Below are 21,784 nucleotides of genomic sequence, written 5' to 3'. Positions count from 1 at the left end.
CGTGGATGGAACTAGAGGGTATCATACTAAGCAAAATTAGTCAGAGAAAGACAAATATCATATGACTTCACTCATATGAGGACTTTAAGATACAAACAGATGAACATAAGGTAAGGGAAGCAAAAATAATATAAAAACAGGGAGGGGGACAAAACAAAAGACACTTAAATATGGAGAACAAACTGAGGGTTACTGGAGGGATTGTGGGAGGGGGGATGGGCTAAATGGGTAAGGGGCACTAAGGAATCTACTCCTGAAATCATTGTTGCACTATATGCTAACTAACTTGAATGTAAATTTAAAAAAAAATTAAAAAATATTATCTTTTACTTTCAGTAATTTAATATATATTTATTTTATGTAATGTGTATTGAGGTAGTTATAACATCTTATCCCCCAATGGCTTATCAGTTGACTCAATGAAATTTATGTTATGTATCCTATGACTATGATTTTTTTTAAACCACTTGTCTCTTTTAAAAGTTCACATTTTTAATTACTATTTTTAATATTATTAATTTAAATAAATGAAACTTCTTGTCTCTAATTTGATCAAAAATATCTTAGTCATGATAAAAAATTTAACATAGATATTTGGTCAACTTTTTTTAATGAGTTTACCATCTCTTTGAAAATATTTTCCTTTTAAATTATCTCTTTACATTTTTAGGTATATTTATGTATATATTTATGAATGTATTTATACTCTGTCTCATACAGAAAGAAATTTAAGGCAGCTTCAAAGATCACAAAATACAAAGATATAACTACAAATGAAATGAATTTATGGGAAAAGAAAGAAAAATATTTGAGACGTAAAAATTGCTTCATAAGTGAGATGAGAAGTGAAACACAATAACCTATCTACATGCTTAGCTGAGACCTGTTCTGAAGGAGTAACGAATACCAGACTTACCCTACATCTTAAATTAAACTGGAAACTTAGATAAATTTATGAAACAATGGTATTGTGTTGTTAGTTAATAGGCATTGCAAAGAATGATTCATGAGAAAAGGAGAATAAATAAGTTAAGCTTTGTGAGAATCTTACTTTAGTGCCTGGAGAGTTTCCAAGCTCTAGTATAAGATGGGAGAGCCAAACAAAGCACAACACTCTCACTGTGTAGAGAATATACAGTTTGGCATTTAGAGAGGCCATGGAAGCTAGAATTTGCAGAGCAAAACATCAGAGTGAAAAAAGCTGCAAAAAGAGAGAGATCTGTGAAAGGGTCACCTCAAGTCTTTGACAGAATCCTTATCTGAACATGTGAGGAAAGTACCCAAGGGAGGGGTTGATGAAAGAATACTTTAATAAAAGTGAACAGAACAGTCCCTGAAGCTCACACACTGCTGGAAGTAAATTTTGTTTCTCCTAGTCAAAGTTTAATGTCCTTTTAATACTGGCATCATGTAGAATCCTCAAAAGCTGATTGCCTCAGTTATGGGGACAACTAATTAGACTGTGACTTAGACTAAAGACTTCCCTGAACACATGCTACCAAGCTTAAAACAAGTCACGGAGGATCAAAATGATCTAAATTAACATAACATTATCTGGGATACTGTTGTGTAACTAAAATGCATGTATGCATGTAAAATGTATGTATGTAAAATGTAAGGGAATATAGCCCTTAATAGCATAAAATTCTAAGTGTTTAGAACTGAGTAAAAAGGAGGATATTTGACCCATAACTAGTAAAAATAATCAACAAAAATAGACCTGTGGTACAGATGATAGAGATATAATGATACGTATTATAGAATTAGGAGATTAAAACATTAAAAACATTATTATAAATAGACTTCATACTTTGAAGAAGGTAAAACATAGACATGATGAGAGAAATTGAAGGTATAAAAAAACACAAATCATATTTCTAAGGATGAAAAATATACACCAAATGAAATGCATTTTCTATAAAATTAATAGAGGGTTAGATGTTTTGTAAGAAAATATTGGTGAATGAGAAAACATAGCAATATAAAGTATTCCAAAGAAAGCACACAGAGAAATAAAAACCATAAGAAAGTGAACTAAGAATCAGTAACCATTTAGTAAAGTACAAAAAGAGGGCAGGAGGTAAGAACTATTGGCCAGAACTTTTCTAATTTTGTGAAATATATAAACTTACAACATTAAGAATTTCAACAAATTTCAAACAGAAATAATTATAAAGTAGATCAAACCAAGGCATAATCAAATCAAATTTCTAAAAACTGATAAGAAGTAAGCCTTGGAAGTGGCGCAAGGGGTGGGATGGGAGAGAAAAGACAAATGATATCTATTAAAAATTATATGTATGACAGCTGACTGGGTCATAAAAATAGTGTTTTATTCAATAAAATGGAACAAAATCTTTAGATTATTGAAAAAAAAAAAAACAAAGCCACCAATTTGGAGTGCTACACCTAAAAAATTACCATTCAAAATGTAGATAAAATAAAGCTTTTTATAGACAATCAAAGCATATCTGCCCTATCCTTTTATAGACAATCAAAGAAGTGTTAAGGAAAGTTATTAAAATAAGCAGAAGGAAGCTTGGATCCACACCAAGGAATGCAGAGCACCTCAAGTTAAGAACTATGTGAATAAATACATGTTTTAAAAATCTCTTTCTTCTTTATATCAAATCATTTATAAATATCATTGATAATTTAAAATTGAATAATAATGTTTTGTGGAGCTTATAGCATAAATAGAAGAAAAATATATGCGATCAATGTGGGAAATATAATTTATATTTTAAACTTCTTATAATAAACATGAAGTAGGATTCTTAAAGATAAAGCATTGCATGTTTTTCCATAAGATGGGGAATAGAGTTAAAATTCCCATTTTTCCATGCCTGTTCAACGTTATTCTAGAAGTCCTAGTCAGTTTAATAAGGCAAGAAAAAGAAATAAAATTGTAGGTTGTAAAAGGAATAAAGCTATCTATGTGTACATGATTCACTTGGGCATGTAGAAAGCGCTAACAAGTATATACTTAAGGTATTAGAAATAATAAATGAGTTTAGCAGTGTTGCAAGTTGAAAGTCCATATATGAAAAAAAATCTAATATACTAGTAATAATTAATTCCAACTGAGAAATGAAAACATATAATTTATAATAGTCAACAATATAACATTTTAAGTTGAATTTAACAAAACATGCAGGAATTGTACAATAAAAACTAAAAGCCTTACTAGAGAAAAAAAGAAAATGTAATTAAATGAAATATATATAATGTTTATAAATTGGAAAGTGCAGATAGTGAAACTGTAAATTCTCCCAATTTTGCTCTATATGTTTATACACCATAAACAAAATTCCAGAAAGATTTTTTTATAGAAATTGGCAAACTGATTCTAAAGTTTATATTAAAATACAAAGGACATAAAATGGCAAAAACAATTTTAAAATAAAAGGACAAGGTTAAGAGAATTTATATTATCTGATTTTAAGACTGACTATAAAGTACAGTAAGCAAGGTACTGGGGTTTTGGCTTAAAGACAAGCTAGGTCAGGTCAACAGAACAGAATAGACTTGTGCATATACAAATGAATTTTTACTAATATTTCCAAGGGAAATTTAGTAGAGGAATTTAATGGGATTTCTGACAGAAAGAATAGTTTTAAAAATGTTTATACCATAGACAAATTTATACAAATTTTATACATTTTGTATATACATATACAAATTTTAACTGTAAATAGATCATAGTCCAACATAAAGGATAAACTATAAAACATTATGGAAAACATCGGGGAACATAGGAGAAAAATCTTCATTTCCTTAGGATAGGCAAATGTCTTATAGATCAAAAAAGAATAAATTGACTAGTCTCCAGAAAAATTAGGTAATTCTGTTCAACAAGAAACACTGTTCAAAAAATAAGAGGCCAAGCCACCAATGGAAGGAAATATTTGCACTAAATATATCTAATTAATGACAACATACAGAATATGGAAGTATCATTTAAAACCCAGTTATCATCAACTCAGTAAAAATGAACAAAATGTTTTAACAGACACTTTGCAACATGAGATAGGAGAAGGGTCAAAAAGCACATGAAATGTCCAATGTCAATCATGAGGGAAGGTACCATTGAACACCAGAATGAAAAACTTCTATACACATTTTAGAATGTCTAAAATAAATTGACTGGCAAAACCCAAATCCTGGCAAGATTTCGGAGCAACTGAAACTCTTCTTACATTGCTGTTGGGATTGTAAAATTATACAAGCATTTTGGAAAACAGTTTGGCAATTTTTTCATGAAGTTAAACATATACCTACCATGAGACCCAGCCACTCCACTGCTAGTTGAAATGAAAACAGTTTTTTTCCATAGAAACATTTGAACATGAATGTTTACTACAGCTTTATTCCTAAGAAGTCCAAACTGGAAACAACATAAATATAACAGTTGTATGGGTAAAAAAAATAATGGTATGTTCATAAACGGAATAGTGTTCAGCAGTAGAAAGAACGAAGTATTGATGAGATGCATTGACATGGGTGCATCTTAGCAACATTATCCTGAGCAAAAAGAAGCCTGGCACAAATGAGCGCACACTGCATGATTCCATTTATTTTAACATCTAGCAGAGACCAATAGAATCATCGGGACAAATGAAAGTTTGGTAGTTGCCCTAGTGAGGGTAGAATGGACCAGAAAGGGTTATAAAGAAACATTTTGGGATGATGGTAATCTTCTGCATTTTCATTGTAGTAGTGGTTACACAAATCTACCAACTTCGCAAAACTCAGGAGTACATTGTGTGTCAGTTTGCCCACGTTCATAGGATCCGTAAAACAAACTGAGAAAGAACTTTCCTCATATAGCACAGAGATGCAGTGAATTGATCAAAGTGCAAAATAGCCATCTTGAAACATCAGTATTCATAAAATAGAACAAAAAAGTCAAAGTTTAAAAGCTTAAGAAAAATAAAGATATTTGAAAAGTTTGCAGAAAAAAGATAATTCTTAACATATGGAAATGCTTATATCAGTAATTCTCTGCTATGCCGAGCAAAAAGTTAATCAGTAATACTTGATTATATTATTAACATTGTGAGAGCAAAGAACACTTTAGATATTAAGCATTTATTCTGAAACAAAATATTTTTATTAGAAAACACTGTGGGCAAAATGATGGAATACATCCAATGTTTAAATAGCTTGAAATTTGGCAGATGCTGGGTTTTTCTTTTTGTTACTATTCCATGGCATTCTCATATAAATCAGAATATCTTTAGAGAAAATAATATACCAATTTCTCTATTTATGTTAGCAGGTTAATTCCATACTCATCGCCATAATACTTCTTTCTGAAAATCACTAGCTCTGTCATTCTTCTGTGGTTTAGAAATAGAATCCCAAAGTTAAAAAATGCCATGAACAGCTCATTGCTGAAATTCTATTTAAGTAAAAAAAAAAATGTGAAGCCATAGAAAAATAACTGGCTAAGAGAAGGAAAGAACATACTAAGAGCTGACTTACTTTAGAAGAAATGAAGAATTAACCAGAAACAAAACAAAACAAAACAAAACATACTCTTCCAGCTGCCCCTAGAATTTTTAATTTTTTATGTGCAAAATTCCTTTTTATGTTTATATTTTACATAGCATGAAACACTGGCAGTTTTTCATGTTACAAAAGAGTGCATTTTCACACTTTTAGCTTTTTTGCATCACAGTTTAATTAATATGTTGTATAATTAATATAATAATTTCAAAATCTTAATTCCATTATTATAAAAGTATTTTTTACTTTATTTATTTGTTATTTATTTATTTATTTAATTTCTTTCACTCCCTATTCAACAATTATTTATGTTGTATTTACCAGTCCTGTTCTACACAATGAGTATAGTAATGAGGACAAAAATCTTTAATTTCACTGATTAGTGTTGCATAAAATTTTTATTTACGTAGGGAATTAGGCCTTTTGTATCTGATGTCCTGAGTTGTAATTTCACTTAATAAATTTCTTACTTGAGCAAGATATTTCTCAGGACCAAGCCTCAGTGTTCTCATCTATAAAATAGGTATAATAACACAAGCTTCATGTGTTTTCTGGGAGGATTTGTGGAGCTAATAATCAGAGAGTACTTAGTATGCAGGAAAGAGTAAAAAATTGTTAAAAGAATTATTGGACCTAAAGCAATTTACATTCTCTGCCACCACTGTACTTACTATGCCCATTGGTCACTAGGCTACGCTACAACTTTCCTTCCACTGGACCTTCAATGGGGTCTCCCTGGTCTATCGTCTTAACCCATCCTTACTTAGTGCCTTGGGATCCCAATGAATCTGTATTTTAGAAAATGGGGGCAGTCTCTGCTACAAGGTGTTACTTTACCCTATATTTATATAAGTATGGGTCTTTTTAGACTTCCTACCAGAGTGAAGTTGATAGACTACAAGGTAAAGGTTTTCTGAACAAACCTATAAAAGAAATATTGAGCCACTTTTTAAAGAAAAAAAAATACACGTGTATGTGTATGTGTGTTCATGTCCTAGTAGATACATTATCGAATAGCAAATGGTTTGCTATGATTTTAATGTTTTCCCCTTTCCTGGTTCTATATAATTACTTGTACAGTCTCTATTCCATTTAATACATTGTTTGCTATGATTTGTGGGAATTATTATAAACTATAGTGAAGAATTTACCTGAATTTCTCTCTCTTTCCTTCCCACATGCCCATCTCTGATGTATATGTCACCCTCTCAGTAATGGTATTGTTTCTAATTATTTACCATCAATTGCCCATTTGAACATCTTCTTCAGATACTCTTTAGTATCAAAACACAGCACTGAAGCTTTATGTTTCATTTTTTCCTTTATTTTTATTCTTAGAGCAGGGGCTTAAGTGCCATTTAGCTTCCATTCTGTACAATAAGAATGTTAAAAGGCATTTTAGAACAAAAACAACTATTTCATTTTCCTTACATTTATTATTATAGGCTTCCTTAAACTCAGCAGTTTTAAAGCTTTATTTTTAGAGGCAAGTCACTCTGGATGGCAAGGGACTATTATTTGGCACTGAAACAATGAACTGTGTCCCATTCTTCTTTGAGACCTTTCTTTCTTTCTTTCTTTCTTTCTTTTTTTTTAAATCAGCAAATAGCCAATTGTGAAGAATCCATTTTTCTGTTTTAAGTTCCAAAGTCCCATCAATCATAGCAGACCTGAGGGGAGAAGGCATCATGTGTACACTCCATTTCCAAGCCCAAAGCTGTGTTGCTGCTCTCTCTAGCAGTACCATCTGCTCTGAGCCAAGTTTAAAGCCGAGGGACTCCAGAAAACCAACACGTCAAAAACTTCCCACTACGCAGGGAAATTATTCTAAAGGATCTGTGTGAAATGTGAACCACACACTTCAAAAGAAGGCAACAATATCTGGAATAACACCGCAGAATTCAGAGTGCGCATCACAGAGCTCACAAAGCAGCAGCTACACTAGGAGGAGGCACACTCCAAAGAAAACTGCAAAAAGTAAAATGATACAAAAAAGAAAAAAAAAGCTGATCAAAACACTATCATTAAATAAATACAAGCATACTTTAGTGATACGGGGGGGGGAATAAAGTTTATTTCTAATGTTTTGAAAATACTTGAAGATTTTTTTGCAAAAAAAGTTTTATCTCTTTTATATATATATAAATGTTATTCTAATGCTTATTTATTTTTGAGAGAGACAGAGTGTGAGCGGGGCAGGGGCAGAGAGAGAGAGGGAGACACAGAATCTCAAGCAGGCTCCAGGCTCTAAGCTGTCAGCACAGAGCCCATCACCGGACTTGAACTCACGAACTGTGAGATCACGAACTGAGCCAAAGTCGGACACATAACCAACTGAGCCACCCAGGCGCCCCCCTCTCTCTCTGTCTCTGTCTCTCTCTTTTTCTTTTTTTTACTTAGAGTGATATTTTAAAATAATCTTAGTGATGCTCTATATTTAACATATTTTAAACCATGAGGCTATATTAATTTTTAAAAAATTAACAGGACATTCAAAGATGAAAACTAATGTTTAAAAAGTCCTAAAACTATGAGATGATCATGTTGTGGTTGAAGAGTTTTTAAATGAAATAATAAAAATCTTATTTTTATGCAGTTATTTAGAGATAAAAATATTTTTATTTTAATGATTTAAGTGGTTGGGTTTAAGTTCATTATGTTTAAATATATTTTCCTACAGAAAAGATGAAATAATATAATTTATGTTCCTAATCAGAGCTTAATACATACCAAATTATATACACAAATATATGTATCATATTTAATTGTGACATATATTTTTCTCCTGGAAGTTTAACATGGTAATGCAACAACCAGGAAAAAAAGCACACTTTTTAATTTTCTCACAATTATTTAATTTTGTCTTCATTTGTAAAGTATTATGTTGTGCAGAAAGCCTGTAGTACAGTTTTTTGGGGAAAAAAAGGATAATAGAGCTTTTGGTAGAGGAGAGAACAAGAAGAAATCTCGAAGAAAATGGCAATGTGGAAATTCTGAGCTTGAAATACCCCCAAGAAAGGAAAATTTAAAAGCAGGAAAGACTCCTAGATGTCAAGGATGTAGGGATGTTTTATTACATGCAAAAATTTGACCAAGGTTGTGGGTTTTTGGTATGTTTTTTTGGCTTCTGTTTTCTGTTATGAATGTTAACCATTGCTTCAGTTATCATTTTGCTATAGAACAATTTGCTCCAAAATTTAGTGGATTAGGACAACATTTATGATTATCTCTCACAGCTCTATATATTCATTGGGATTGGCACAGTGATTTTCATTCAGTGTCCTTCATGCAGATGTAGTTCAGATGGCTAAAATATTCTTTTGATTGTGTCACTACTCTAAAACAAATATGGGTGCTATATTTCCTATGGAACAAAGTTTAGAAAATACAAGATTTTTTTTTTAATTTGTCTTTACCTTCTGCTCTAAACTGCTTAGCAAAAAAATGGTCTTTTCATTCATTAGCACTACACACTTGCAACGTTTTAATATCTGTTCTCAAAGTTATTCACAGAAATGTACATGTTTCTGAAACCAGTGATCAGTTCAAATCAAACTTTCTGCAAGTTAGTCATTCCTTTATTCTTGAAATACTTTAATGTCTTAGTTGGTTTCTCTCTTAATACTTTGGGGAATTTCTTATTAACCTTTTTTTTTTTATTGCTCCCCGCTACTCCAAGATCCCTTTCTTTTTAATTTTTGTTTTTAATATTTATTAATTCTTGAGAGAGAAAGACAGAGACAGAGACAGAATACAAGTCGGGGAGGGGCAGAGAGAGAGGGAGACACAGAATCTGAAACAGGCTCCAGGCTCTGAGCTGTCAGCACAGAGCCTGATGTGGGGCATGAACCCATGAGCCGTGAGATCATGACCTGAGTCGAAGTCAGACGCGTCACCAACTGAGCCACGCAGGCGCCCCTCCAAAATCCCTTTCTTAAATTTCAGATAACATCTAGGTACTAACCAGTCTCCATTGTATATTTTCAGACAAGAAATCTCATTTAGCTCCAGACTTCATTGTCTACAGAAAATCATAACCATTGCATGGCCGGAGTGAAATGAATGATCATCACATGCCCTCACCAAATCAGCTTTCCTCTGAAATTTTTTCTTATGAATACTCTCTGATTTTTCTCACATTTATACATCTCACTTTTAATTCATTAGCAATTTTTGCTAGCACTATCTTTAAAATTACATGAGTCTAACCACCTCGCACTATTTTAATTATCAAAACTTCAGTCCAAATTTCTTCATCCCTCTTCCAGTGTCATGCAATGATCTCATGGGTGTCCTTACCTCCACTTATGCTTATCTACAAGTTCATCTCCAACACAGAAACAAAGTGACCCCTTTAAAACATAAACCCACTCACATCAGTCCCCTGCTTAAATTACACCAGAGGCTACTAATTACACATGTAATAAAAATCAATGTTCTTAATGCAATTTATAAAACTTTACACAATCTGGTCCCTCTCTACATCTTGATGTAATCTACGGTCTACCATGTTCTGTATATTCTAATCAAACTGGCCTTTTTACTACATTTCGAACATGCAAAGTATGTTCCTTTCTCACTGTCTTTGTATTAGAAAAGCTATTCTCCTATATATTCTTTTAAAATAATTATTTTTGAGTACAGTGTGATATAGAGATTAAAGTTTAATTTCTTTTTCATGGGACACCTGGGTGGCTCATTTGGGTAAGCATTCAACTTTGGCACGGGTCATGATCTCACCATTCGTGAGTTCAAGCCTCACTTTGGGCTCTCTGCTGTCAGCACAGAGCCACTTTGAATCCCCTGTCTCCCTCTCTCTGTTCCTTCCAATCTCTCTCTCTCTCTCTTTTCTCTCTCTCTCAAAAATAAACATTTTAAAAATAAATATTGTTTCATAATGATATCGAGTTGTTCCACAAATATTTATTGAAAACACTGCACTTTCCTACTGAATAGCTTAATGTCATTGTACAAAATCCACCATACATGTGTGGATATATTTCTGAACTCTATTCTTTTTCATTATCTATACACCATCTCTACACTGTCTTGATTTCTGTAGTTTTGTACTAAGTTCTTGCAATTAGGTAGTATAAGTCTTCTAATTTTGCTCTTTTTTTTTTTTGAAAGAGAGAGAGAGAGAGGGAGAGGAAGAGCACAGGGGGAAGGGGCAAAAGCAAGGGGTGGGGGGAGACAGAGGGAGAGAATCTTAAGCAGGATTCATGCTCAGTGAGGAGACTGACACAGGGTTCAATCTCACAACCCTGGGATCATGACTGAACCGAAATCAAGAGTCGGTTACTTAACTGAGACACCCAGACACCCCTTTACTCTTCGTTTTTAAGATTATTTTGCTCCTATAGCTCACTTGATTCTTAAGCAATATATCTTTTTTTGTCCTCTGGGAGCATTTAATGTCACTTTGGTGTTTGTAATTATGGGACTATGTGCCTAGTCATTAAATCACTATTAATATTTTGTTCTACTTGGAACTCAGCTTTGATAATCCCTATGCATATTCAGATACCCATTGTATCAGTCACATTTTTAAGGGTCTAGTGTTCTGTGAAACGACAAGATACCCCAGATATCCCATACAAAGTAAGGAATAAATTATTTTGTCTTATAAATGCCATCACGTGAACAACAGGTAGGCCTATCCGTGATCTGGGACAATATATGACACTTTTCCAAGTCTCTTATTGGGTAATTTGGATAGCTGTCCTGTTTGCACAGCGTCAAGAGCAAGAAAGAGCTCTGCAGCAGTCCCAGGTCTCACTGCAAGCAGTACCAACTCTTGGGCCAAAAGCCTGGGACTATCTTATGGAAGAATCTCTGTGGAAAAAGATACCATATGGAGTGTATCGCAGGACCTGGTGGGAGAATCTCACTGTGGACATCTAGGTTTCCGGAGCAAAGAAATGTCTCTAAAGCAGAAAATCATATATCATTTAAAAATAGTCTCTAACATGCTAATAAACCCTGGTAAAGTTTGAGGCTTTTGCCATGGACCATAAACGACTCTGAATCTAGATTCCAATAAGTTACAAGTGTAGGAAGATGAAGGAACAATTTATCATACGATGGAAGTGACAACTGTAGGAGTAGGCATGAGCAGGGGCACATACAAGCTTTATGAGCGGGTAGGCCAATACGTCTGCCTTAGCTTACATCTAAGACCACCTGAAGGAGTTTCTTATATCCAACTGACTGAAAGCAAAAAGGCACACTTGCATAATGAATGAGTCATGTCGGTGGTTATAAACTGCAAATGGACTGCTACTGGTCTGTAGTTCCAACCATTGGTCATCCACTTGGGTGCAAGATAAAACTTGGTTAAACTTACATACAGACTCATGGGCAGTGGCACATGGCCTGACTATTTAGTCAGAGGCTTGGAAAGAGAAAATATAAAAGATCATGGACTGAAGAATGGGAGAAAATATTTGCAAATAATATATCTGATAAAGGATTAATATCTAGAATACATCAAGAACTCTTAGTGCTCAACAGCAACAACAAAACAAGTAACCTTATTTTTTTAAATGGGCAAAGGACTTGAATAGGCATTTCTTCAAAGCCCATAAACAAATGGTCAGCAAGAATATGAAAATATGCTCAATATTGTCATAGAGAAATGTAAATCAAAACCTCAATAAGGTATCACCTCATATCCATTGGCATGGCTACTGTATAACTTTGCTAGAGTGTCTTTCAAAATGTCACAGTCTTGGTGGCTTACACAACAATAATTTATTTTCTCAGAGTTCTGGAGGCTATAAGTGCATGATCAAGGAATTGAGAGGGTTGATTTCTCCTGAGGCTTCTCTCTTTGGTTTACAGTTACCTGCCTTCTCACTGCCCTATCACAGGACTTTCCTTGGTCACCAGGAAGCCAGAACCTGCAGTACTGTGGCTTTAGTTTATCTTTGTGCTCTACAATATTATGTCTGTTTTTAAGAGCAGTTTTTATTTTGTTTTGTTCTCCTATTTGATATGTCATTGTCATGCACATGGGGCAGAAGCTATAGCAATACTGGGAAATCTTCAACATCTTTCTGTCACAATTGTTTTCTGGTTCTGTATTTTTCATGCATTATAAACTTTTAGTATAGTCAACATCTTACCTCCTTTATAATTTTTAACACAATGATTTCATACAATAGGCTAAATTAAATATCTGTTAAAATGATGAGTTTAAGAAAAGTCCCATACAGAGAATGAAAAGAGCAGAAGGATGTAACGTGTAGGATCCCAAAAAGGTGAGGTCAACTTGTAAAGTCCACTTTTTCATTAATATCTTATATCTAAAAGTGCTGAAATTCCACATTACATTGTTGTAGCATAGTAATGAAACTGTGGCACCCCATAATACAGAACAGGAGTTTGACAGGTTTTCTAAACAGGCCTTAATAAAAAGAAAAGTATGACAAGGGACACATAGAGTGTTTAAAAGAGAGGGTGCCAAATACATCTAAGCATGGAATATTACTTAAAAAAAATTCCCAGTAGGTTTCCTCTTTATATGTATTTGTGTCTATTGGCCTTAGGGGAGAGGGGCTCCCTTGGGTATCAGGAGCCAGTGCAAAAGTGTTGGCCGCCTAGGGGAACACATAGCAAATAGGACTTATAACTACCAACACTGCCAATTTCTCAATTTTTCTGAAAGCTACCTTGCAATGTTTATTTATTGGCTTATTTCCTTTTAAAATCACAATTACTATTTCTTCCTTAAAAATTATGTATGTATTTATCTTCTTTAAAGATTAGGGGAGAGGTGTAGATTCAATAAGGGGAGAAGAAAAATAATATAACAAAATAACAGAGAACAAGAAAGAAGATAGTATCTAAGCATTACTTCTAATTTTTACAGCACCTAAAGCAGTTTGGGCAGGAAATCTCAGCATATGACCCATATCATTTTAATTCTGCTACCATGGCTAATGAATTATATTACAGTATCAGAATGCGAGCTTATTAAAACCATGGTTCTTCAGTAGACCAAGTCCTCTCTCTTCCTGCTTTTTTTTCTTTGAAATTTGGCTCCGTTATTTGTTATGTATTATGACTAAACTAAAAATTGTTCACTTAAATATCATTGCATATCTAAAATGAAGGTTTTATTTTACTGCAACTGTATTTTCATGCTTAATTTTTTTATTGCCACCAATTTCCAACAGTTCAATAATCCCACTGTGGTTTTTACATTGAGATAAAAGAACTAAAAAGACAAGCTTTGCAACCCACTGCTTACCAGGGTAAGCTCTTCATAGTTCTCCAGCTTAGATCTCCTACACTCACAAGACCTAAAAATTATTTTGAGCTTTAAAAAAAGCCATGACACTAAGATGAAAAGAGAATCAATATGGAACAGTATGTGAAAATACAATACTGGATTAAAATGTAGAATATTTCTCTAAGGTAACAAATCAGATATATTCATTTTTATAAGCCAAATCCAACTTATTAAAAGTCAAGTTTTAAAGATTTACAACATTTAATGTGTCAGCCACCTGTCCAAACTGATATTAATTCAATTAATACAGTAAAACTTGTTTCATAATGCTTTTTCAAGAGGGAAATTAAAGAAAACATATTGAAAATTTTGTTACACCTTAAATTTGCTAGTATAAACTTAAAGGTATAGTTGTGACAGGATATTTTGAGGGAAAGCTCACATAATCTTAAATGTGTTGCATGTCAGTTTTGGCCTAGGTACTAAGTAATAGCATTCCTCAGAAAAATCTGGCACCCATGCCAGTGGCCTTCAGGCAGAAACCACCAAAAGAGGTGAGAAAGGCATCAGATCACTTAGCTCTACTGCTACTTACTAGCTTTAGGAATGTGGATAAATTATTGAACTCTCTGTGCCTCAGTTTCCACACTTGTAAAATCAGGATGATGACAATAATAGTACTCAGCTCATAGAGGATCATTAAACAAGTCAATAAGTTAATATGTATAAAATATTTATAACAGTGCCTGAAATATTTTGCACACCCAATACATGTTAGCCATTATAATCATTGTTTGTATAAATTATTAAAAATCAAAGTGTGAAAGAAAAGAGGAATGTTTGTAGTAACTGCTTTGGAAGCCTTTACACTGTTCCACTGATGCCATCATTGCTCACAACCTATTTGCAAGCTTTTCTTTGAAACTGCTTTCAAAGCCTACTGAACAAAAATATTCAGCTCACATTGAATACTTGGCATATACTGTATGCAAAATATTATTCTTTGTTCTGGGGATGAAAAATAAGTAAGACAAAATTCCTGCCCTCAAAGGGTATATACTTCGGTGGTAGAGATAGAATACACAAATAAGCACCTTAGCACAGCATCTTCTCAGTATTTTAGTACAGACATTTTGACAATGAGCCATAGTTGAGGATTTACACGCAATCTTGATTCTCATGGAGCTGAAACGTATACAGAGAAGGGATTGCCCATAACCAGCATCGGGACTAAAGGAATGTAAACAGCAACAAATATACATTTTAAAAAATGGTAGGGTTGGTGGAAACAGTCAAAGCTTCCTAAGAATGAGTAATGTTTTCATTAGGTTTTGAGGGCTCAGTAAGTGTTTATTTGGTAGGGCATCACAAAAGTATTTTGTGCATCCAGAATATTGTAAAGAGCTTGGTACTGGTGTAGTGTTTAAAAACTGGAGAAGTTTTCTAAGCTATGTCAAGAAGCAGAGCCCCCCTGAAGGGAGATTATCCAGAGATGAGAGTATACTAACTGAAACTGGAATCAAGGCTGCAGCGATTGAGAAGGAGAAGACAGAGTCTGAGCAATTTAGGCATTACTATTTGCAGGATTTGGGGATGGATTTAATGGGGAGTGGTGTGAGAAAGAGTACATAGGATGTTTTTAGATTTCAGTCTAAGGTGAAGTTTTGAAATGGCCAGAGTGTGACAACTCGGTATTTGATTTTACGTTTTAGAAACTTCTAACATTGTTAGAGTCATCATTTTTGAGTAAAATGTTTTTTATATTAAATTTCAGCAAAAATAGACTGTTGTTCTTTTATGGAATATTGAATGGTTATGTAGACATTATTACAAGAATTTTTAGAGGTGCGTGCGCGGCTTAGTCAGTTAAGCATTGGACTGCTGATTTCAGCTCAGGTCATGATGTCACGGTCATGAGATCCAGCCCGCACTGGGCTCCGTCGCACTGGGCATGGAGGCTGCTTGAGATTCTCTCTACCCCGCTCACGCTCACATATGCTCTCTCTCTCTCAAAAAGAAAGAAAGAGAAAGAAAGGAAGGAAGGAAGGAAGGAAGGAAGGAAGGTAGAAAGAAAGAAAGAAAGATGAAAGAAAGAAAGAAGAAAAAAAGAAAAAAGAAAGAAAGAAAAGGAAAAAGCGGAAAAAGAGAAAAAAGAAAAAGAGAAGGAAGAGCTTCCACACATTTAAATAATGGAAATTTCAGTAAAGGCTATATGGAGTTAATTTTAAAGATAGAATTTATTTAATACATAAGTTCTTTATTATTTAATATTGCCTTACGATTGTATTATCATATTTTATATTTGTTATTGCTCTATGACACTAGGACCTCACGAATGTTCTATAGGGCCTCCAATAAAAATTACTCTTTGGTTTGCGTAATTCAGAGTTGCAAAACGCTGATAGAAATTAAGGGGACAGAGGCACCTGGGCGCCTCAGTCGGTTAAGCGTCATGCTCTTGATTCCAGCTTAGGTCATGATCTCACGGTTCATGGATTCAAGTCCTGCACTGGGCTCTGTGCTGAACGGAGCAGAGCCTGCTAGGGATTCTGTCTCCCTCTCTCTCTGCCCCTCACCTACTCACTCTCTATATCTCTTTCTCAAAATAAATAAATAAACTTTTAAAAAATAAGAAATTAAGGGGACAGTATTTGTTGTTTGTGTTGGGATATCTATTAGTGATTTAGGAATTTTGTCTGAGGAACTTGAGCATACTATAACCTAGGCAATCTGTCTCTCTGCCTAGCTCCTATATTTCAGAAATAATAAGATGACATTTGTGAGACACCTGGTTTTTTAACATCATTAGCAGAACCATTTTAAACGTTCAGAAGTCCCTCTCTCTTTTTTTAAGCTTATTTCTTGTGATCCTTAAACTGAAGAAAATGTCTTTAGACTATTTTCGTGCTACAGTTTTACCAAAGCTTGTACCTGTTCAATCGCTTGAATCTGACATTACAGAAGACTTTGTGGGGGTGATGGAAATGCTTCTAAAATTCAGTACAAGTCCAGAGACTTATAATATAGAGGTAGCAAAAGTTAACCTTATTATGCATTTACTCTATGTATATGAAGATAAATTTCAAATAATAATATAAGTTAAAGACTTAGACTACTCACATTTTTATTCCAGATTTACATGTACTGCTGTTTAAAAAAATGAATATCCATAGGTGCACCCAGTTACCTTGGGTATTTCTTAAACTTCTTATGTATGTAAGGTATTTATATTGCAGATCTTAGCAAAGCTACATATCAATGCCCACTTATATGCAATACAATTACCATCAACACACAGGTACATTCAGTATAATTAAAAATTCTGTATGCACTTTGCATAAACAAGAAACTTTTTGATAATTTTAGGCAGTAGATTAATTGCTCTCAAATCACTTTTAACCCAAACCACATAGCACATCCCTAAATTGGACCATGAATGACTCAGTCTGTTTCATATCCTTTTTACTTAAATTCCAGTGATCTTTTTTTACCATATTTTATGGAGCAGCTGCGGGCCCTGAGCTTCTTTTTGTCTTGAAAAAAAATAAAGGACTCATTTAGCTCCTGGTGGAGCTATGAGCTGCAATGTGTCTGTTAGTCTAATGCATCCGTCCTTTGTGTAGCCCCTAACTCCAGACAGCATCGTGACTCCCTTCCCTGCTAAACTATGTGAGAAGACAGTAGGTCATTGCTGGAGTCTGCCATCCAACAAAAGAAAGAGAGGTGTGAAGAAAATGTTTGTGTACATTTGAGATGCAGTGACTATCGCTAAGTAATTAGCATAAGACAGAGGCTGGCCCATAACCACAGGAAGGATAAGAAATTTTACTGACAGCTAAATTGGACCTATGCTAATCTGGCAAAGATTGTGTAGAAAGGATGCTTGTATTTAGTTACCAGTGCCATACTATGTACAGTTTCCTTTATCGTTAGGCGATATTCAAAATTCTTGGTGAAAGCAGTCAGTGTCCTGATCTGTGCGGTGTGAAACCATGGTCAGTTGTAACCATGACTACCCTGTCACAGAGAAGTCTGACAGACAATGGAATCCACTAATTATAGCATTATAACCCTCCCCTATCTCTAGTTTACCAAATTCTTCACAGGATTATTGCATTTAATTTGTCTCTTAGTGAATGACCTGGAAACCCCACAGCTCTCTTACAAAACCTTATCAGAGGAGCTATTTACCATTTCCAGAAACCTCCCTGAGCTCTAGCTACAGGACAACCTTTAGACTCTCGTCTCACCCAGATGTCTTTTCAAGCAGTGCAAACTTTTTTCTAGTTGGAAGATTTACTTCGCCCGTGAATCATGTGTAATTGTTTCCATGTTACAGAGTTTTTAGTACATTCTCAATGATGTGATTTATTAAATTTTATGTTTAAAATGACTTAGTTATGCTCAGAAGCAGTAAAAGACATGCACGGTGCATTCAGGAAACACTACCCTGCGTTACAGGTGGTAATTACCTTAACATACTCGAGTGATTTCTTCCATTTCAGAGTCATAATTCATAACCATTTTTATGACCTAATTTTAGGATACTTGGAGTAAAAAAAGATAAACTTTTATTAATCTTTATGCTTTTCAAATACCTACACCTACATATTTGTTAGTACTAGAAAGAGTAGTGATAGATTTAACATTCTTAAATGATAGGAAGAAAGTTCACACTGTGATTTCACATCATGATTTTCGCTTAGGTAGTTGGCAACTTCAATGTCTTTAAAAGTAAGACTAATATTATGTCTGAATTACGAAGTAGTCATGAAACAAAGTATGTTTGAGGTGTTTTTAAGTACAAAATTGTATGTTTGTAAGGTTAGCAGCAGATAGCAGTTGAGGTATTTAAACCATAAAACATTATAGCTACAAAGAAAATAATCATAGCAACAAAACCAGATACCAGATAGATACAAACTTAACTGAAGTCAGATAGAAAAATACATGTTCTAAATTGTATCTAAAAGCATGAAAATATAAAATAAGAATACTCGATATGTTACGTCAGAAATCATAAACCATAAATAAGTCATGATTTTCATCTTTTGGTCTAAAGTTCCATAAGATTTGCTATATAGGTAAGATAAATTTTATTTTAATTTGTTTTATATATAGTATTTAAATCCTTACACTCTATCTAATAGTTTGATGTTAATTGAGAATTATGCCTACATATTCTTAGGGAGAGGGCTATGCTAGATACAATACATTTAGAACAGTGGAGGGAATTAAACGCCTGGAAGTAAACATCAAAAAAAAAAAATAAGGGAGAAAGGTAACCTCAAAAAGAAGGTTCTAAGGATTAAATTGTATGCTCCCCAAATTCATATGTGGATGTCCTAAACCATAATCTGACTGTATTTTCAGATAAGGCTTTTAGGAGGTAATAAAGGTTAAATCAATTCCTGGTGCTATAGTCCTAATGCAATAAGATTGATAGCCTTATAAGAAGAGGACTGGGGAGAGTTCTCTCTCCACGCACATGCACAGAGGAAAGGCCACATGAGAACACAGTGACAAGATGGACATCTGTAAGCCAGGAAGAGAGCTCTTACCATAACCTGACTCTCCACACATCCTGATCTCAGACTTCCAGCTTCCAGAACTGTGAGAAAATATTTTTCTGCTGTTTGAGCCACCCAGTCTATTGTATTTTGTTGTGGCAGTCCAAGCTGACCAATGCAGAAGCACAATAAATAAATCACTCATTTATGTCTGAATATTTTTTACACCGTGAAAACCGTAAATATTATCCATTGCATACTTAAGCAAAGACGCTAACTTCATTATTGGGCATAGAGCAGAAATGTAAAGCTTTGTAACCAGAAATTTTCATAAGTATTTTAATACCAATTGTCTTGAGATGTAAGAAGTAAGATTTTTATCCACCATCTTCTCTATCTTGCTCAATCCTACTTTCACATAACTGAAAAATAAAGTGGACATACACTGTACATTAAATATTCTCAGTTATATGATCCTTGTTATTGAGAAGGACAATTATTGGGACTGTGTTTTTGCAGATCACTGATAATTATTTTCCTTATTCCTCCATATACATATAATATATACATATATGATCATAATGTATAATATGTACAGATATAATCATAAGGTATAAAAAGAATAAGCACTTCTTAATTTCTTAACTGGATTATTTGTTTTTTGGGTGTTGAGTTTGATAAATTCTTAATAGATTTTGGATACTAACGGTTTATCAGATATGTCATTTGCAAATATCTTCTCCCATTCTGTAGGCTGCCTTTAGGTTTTGTTGATTGTTTCCTTCTTTGTGCAGAAATTTTTATCTTAATAAAGTCCCAAATAATTTTGCTAAGAAACAGGCAGAAGACATGAACAGACACTTTTCCAAAGAAGACATCCAGGTGGCTAATAGACACATGAAAAGATGCTCAAATGTCACTGATCATCAGGGAAATACAAATCAAAACCATGATGAGATACCACCTCACATCTGTAAGAAAGGCTGAAGTTAACGACACAAGAAACAACAGGTGTTGATGAAGATTTGGAGAAGGAGAAACCTTCTTGTACTGTTGGTAGGAATGCAAACTGATGTGGCCATTCTACAAAACAGTATGGAGGTTCCTCAAAAAGTTAAAAATAGAACTACCCTACAATCCAGAAATTGCACTACTAGGTATTTACCAAAAGGATACAAAAATACAGATTTGAAGAGACACATGCACCCCAGTGTTCACAGGAGCATTATCAACAATAGTCAAAATATGGAGAGAACCCAAATGTCCATCAACTGATGAATGGACAAAGAAGAGGCCACACACACACACACACACACACACACACACACACACAAAAAACACATGCTGGAATATTACTCAGCCATCAAAAATAATGAAATTTTGCCACTTGCAATGGCATGGTTGGAATTAGAGTGTATTATGTTAAGTGAAATAAGTCACTCAGAGAAAGCAAATACCATGATTCACCCATATGTGGAATTAAGAAACAAAATAGATGAACATACGGGAGAGGAGAGGGAAGAAAAAAGAGAAGAGAGGGAAACAAACCATAAGAGACTCTTAAAGATACAGAACAAACTGAGGGTTGATGGAGCTAAGTTATTGGGCATGGGCTAGATGGGTGATGGGTATTAAGGAGAGCACTTGTTCTGATGAACACTGGGTGTTGCATGTAAGTGGTGAATCACTAAATTCTACTCCTGAAACCAATGTTGCACTGTATGTTAACTAATTAGAGTTTAAACAAAAATACGAAAAGAAAAAAAGAAATAAGCAACAGTGTCTATTAGTGACAAAGTTAAGGTAAATAACAGTCCCATATGTAAGATAGTGTATTATTAGTTTTCCACAAAGGAAAGCTGGTGTATGTTTTTGAGGATATTTTCAAATAATACCCTTAATTAAATTTATTATTGTGGATGATGTGCAGAATCTCCTTTAGGAACCAAGGAACTCATTCCCACAGCTGCCTGGAATGCTTGCTGCTGACAGAAATCACCTCATTGATTGCTGAGAATTACCTTTGGCTGAAGGGAATTACCTCATCTGAAGTCTTTCCCTGACTGATGAATGGTACAAAGGCTGTTCCCCTGCTTTAATTGGGGACATCTCTGAGGGGTCATTTCAGCTCCAGATCCCCTCTGGGGTGAGCTGATGACTCTGATGGGTGCATCAGCATAGGAATTTTCCATATACTGGGCAAATCTTCATTTCAAGTGTCGATTTTTCCATTTCTTATTGAAAAACTTATTTTATATAAAAAGGCACTTAGGGAGACATTTGATACATACCAAATAAGAATTTATGAAAAGTCACCTGGGAATGGTGATATTAATTAAGGGTAACTCACTATCGTGTTTTACACATTTGTGGGTGATGCTACAATGCATTCCTAGATTGTCTTACAGGAATGCAAGGACTATTTTCCAAGCTCCGGGGAGCATTGTCATAAGATTATCTTTAGCTGTCATCCAACTTTGTGGATTTCCTCAGATGATAAAAACCACCTCACCCAAGGCCATGCCTT

This window comes from Acinonyx jubatus, chromosome B2, assembly GCF_027475565.1.
Source record: "Acinonyx jubatus isolate Ajub_Pintada_27869175 chromosome B2, VMU_Ajub_asm_v1.0, whole genome shotgun sequence".
Classification (NCBI taxonomy): Eukaryota; Metazoa; Chordata; class Mammalia; order Carnivora; family Felidae; genus Acinonyx; species Acinonyx jubatus.
This window is presented reverse-complemented; position numbering follows the sequence as displayed.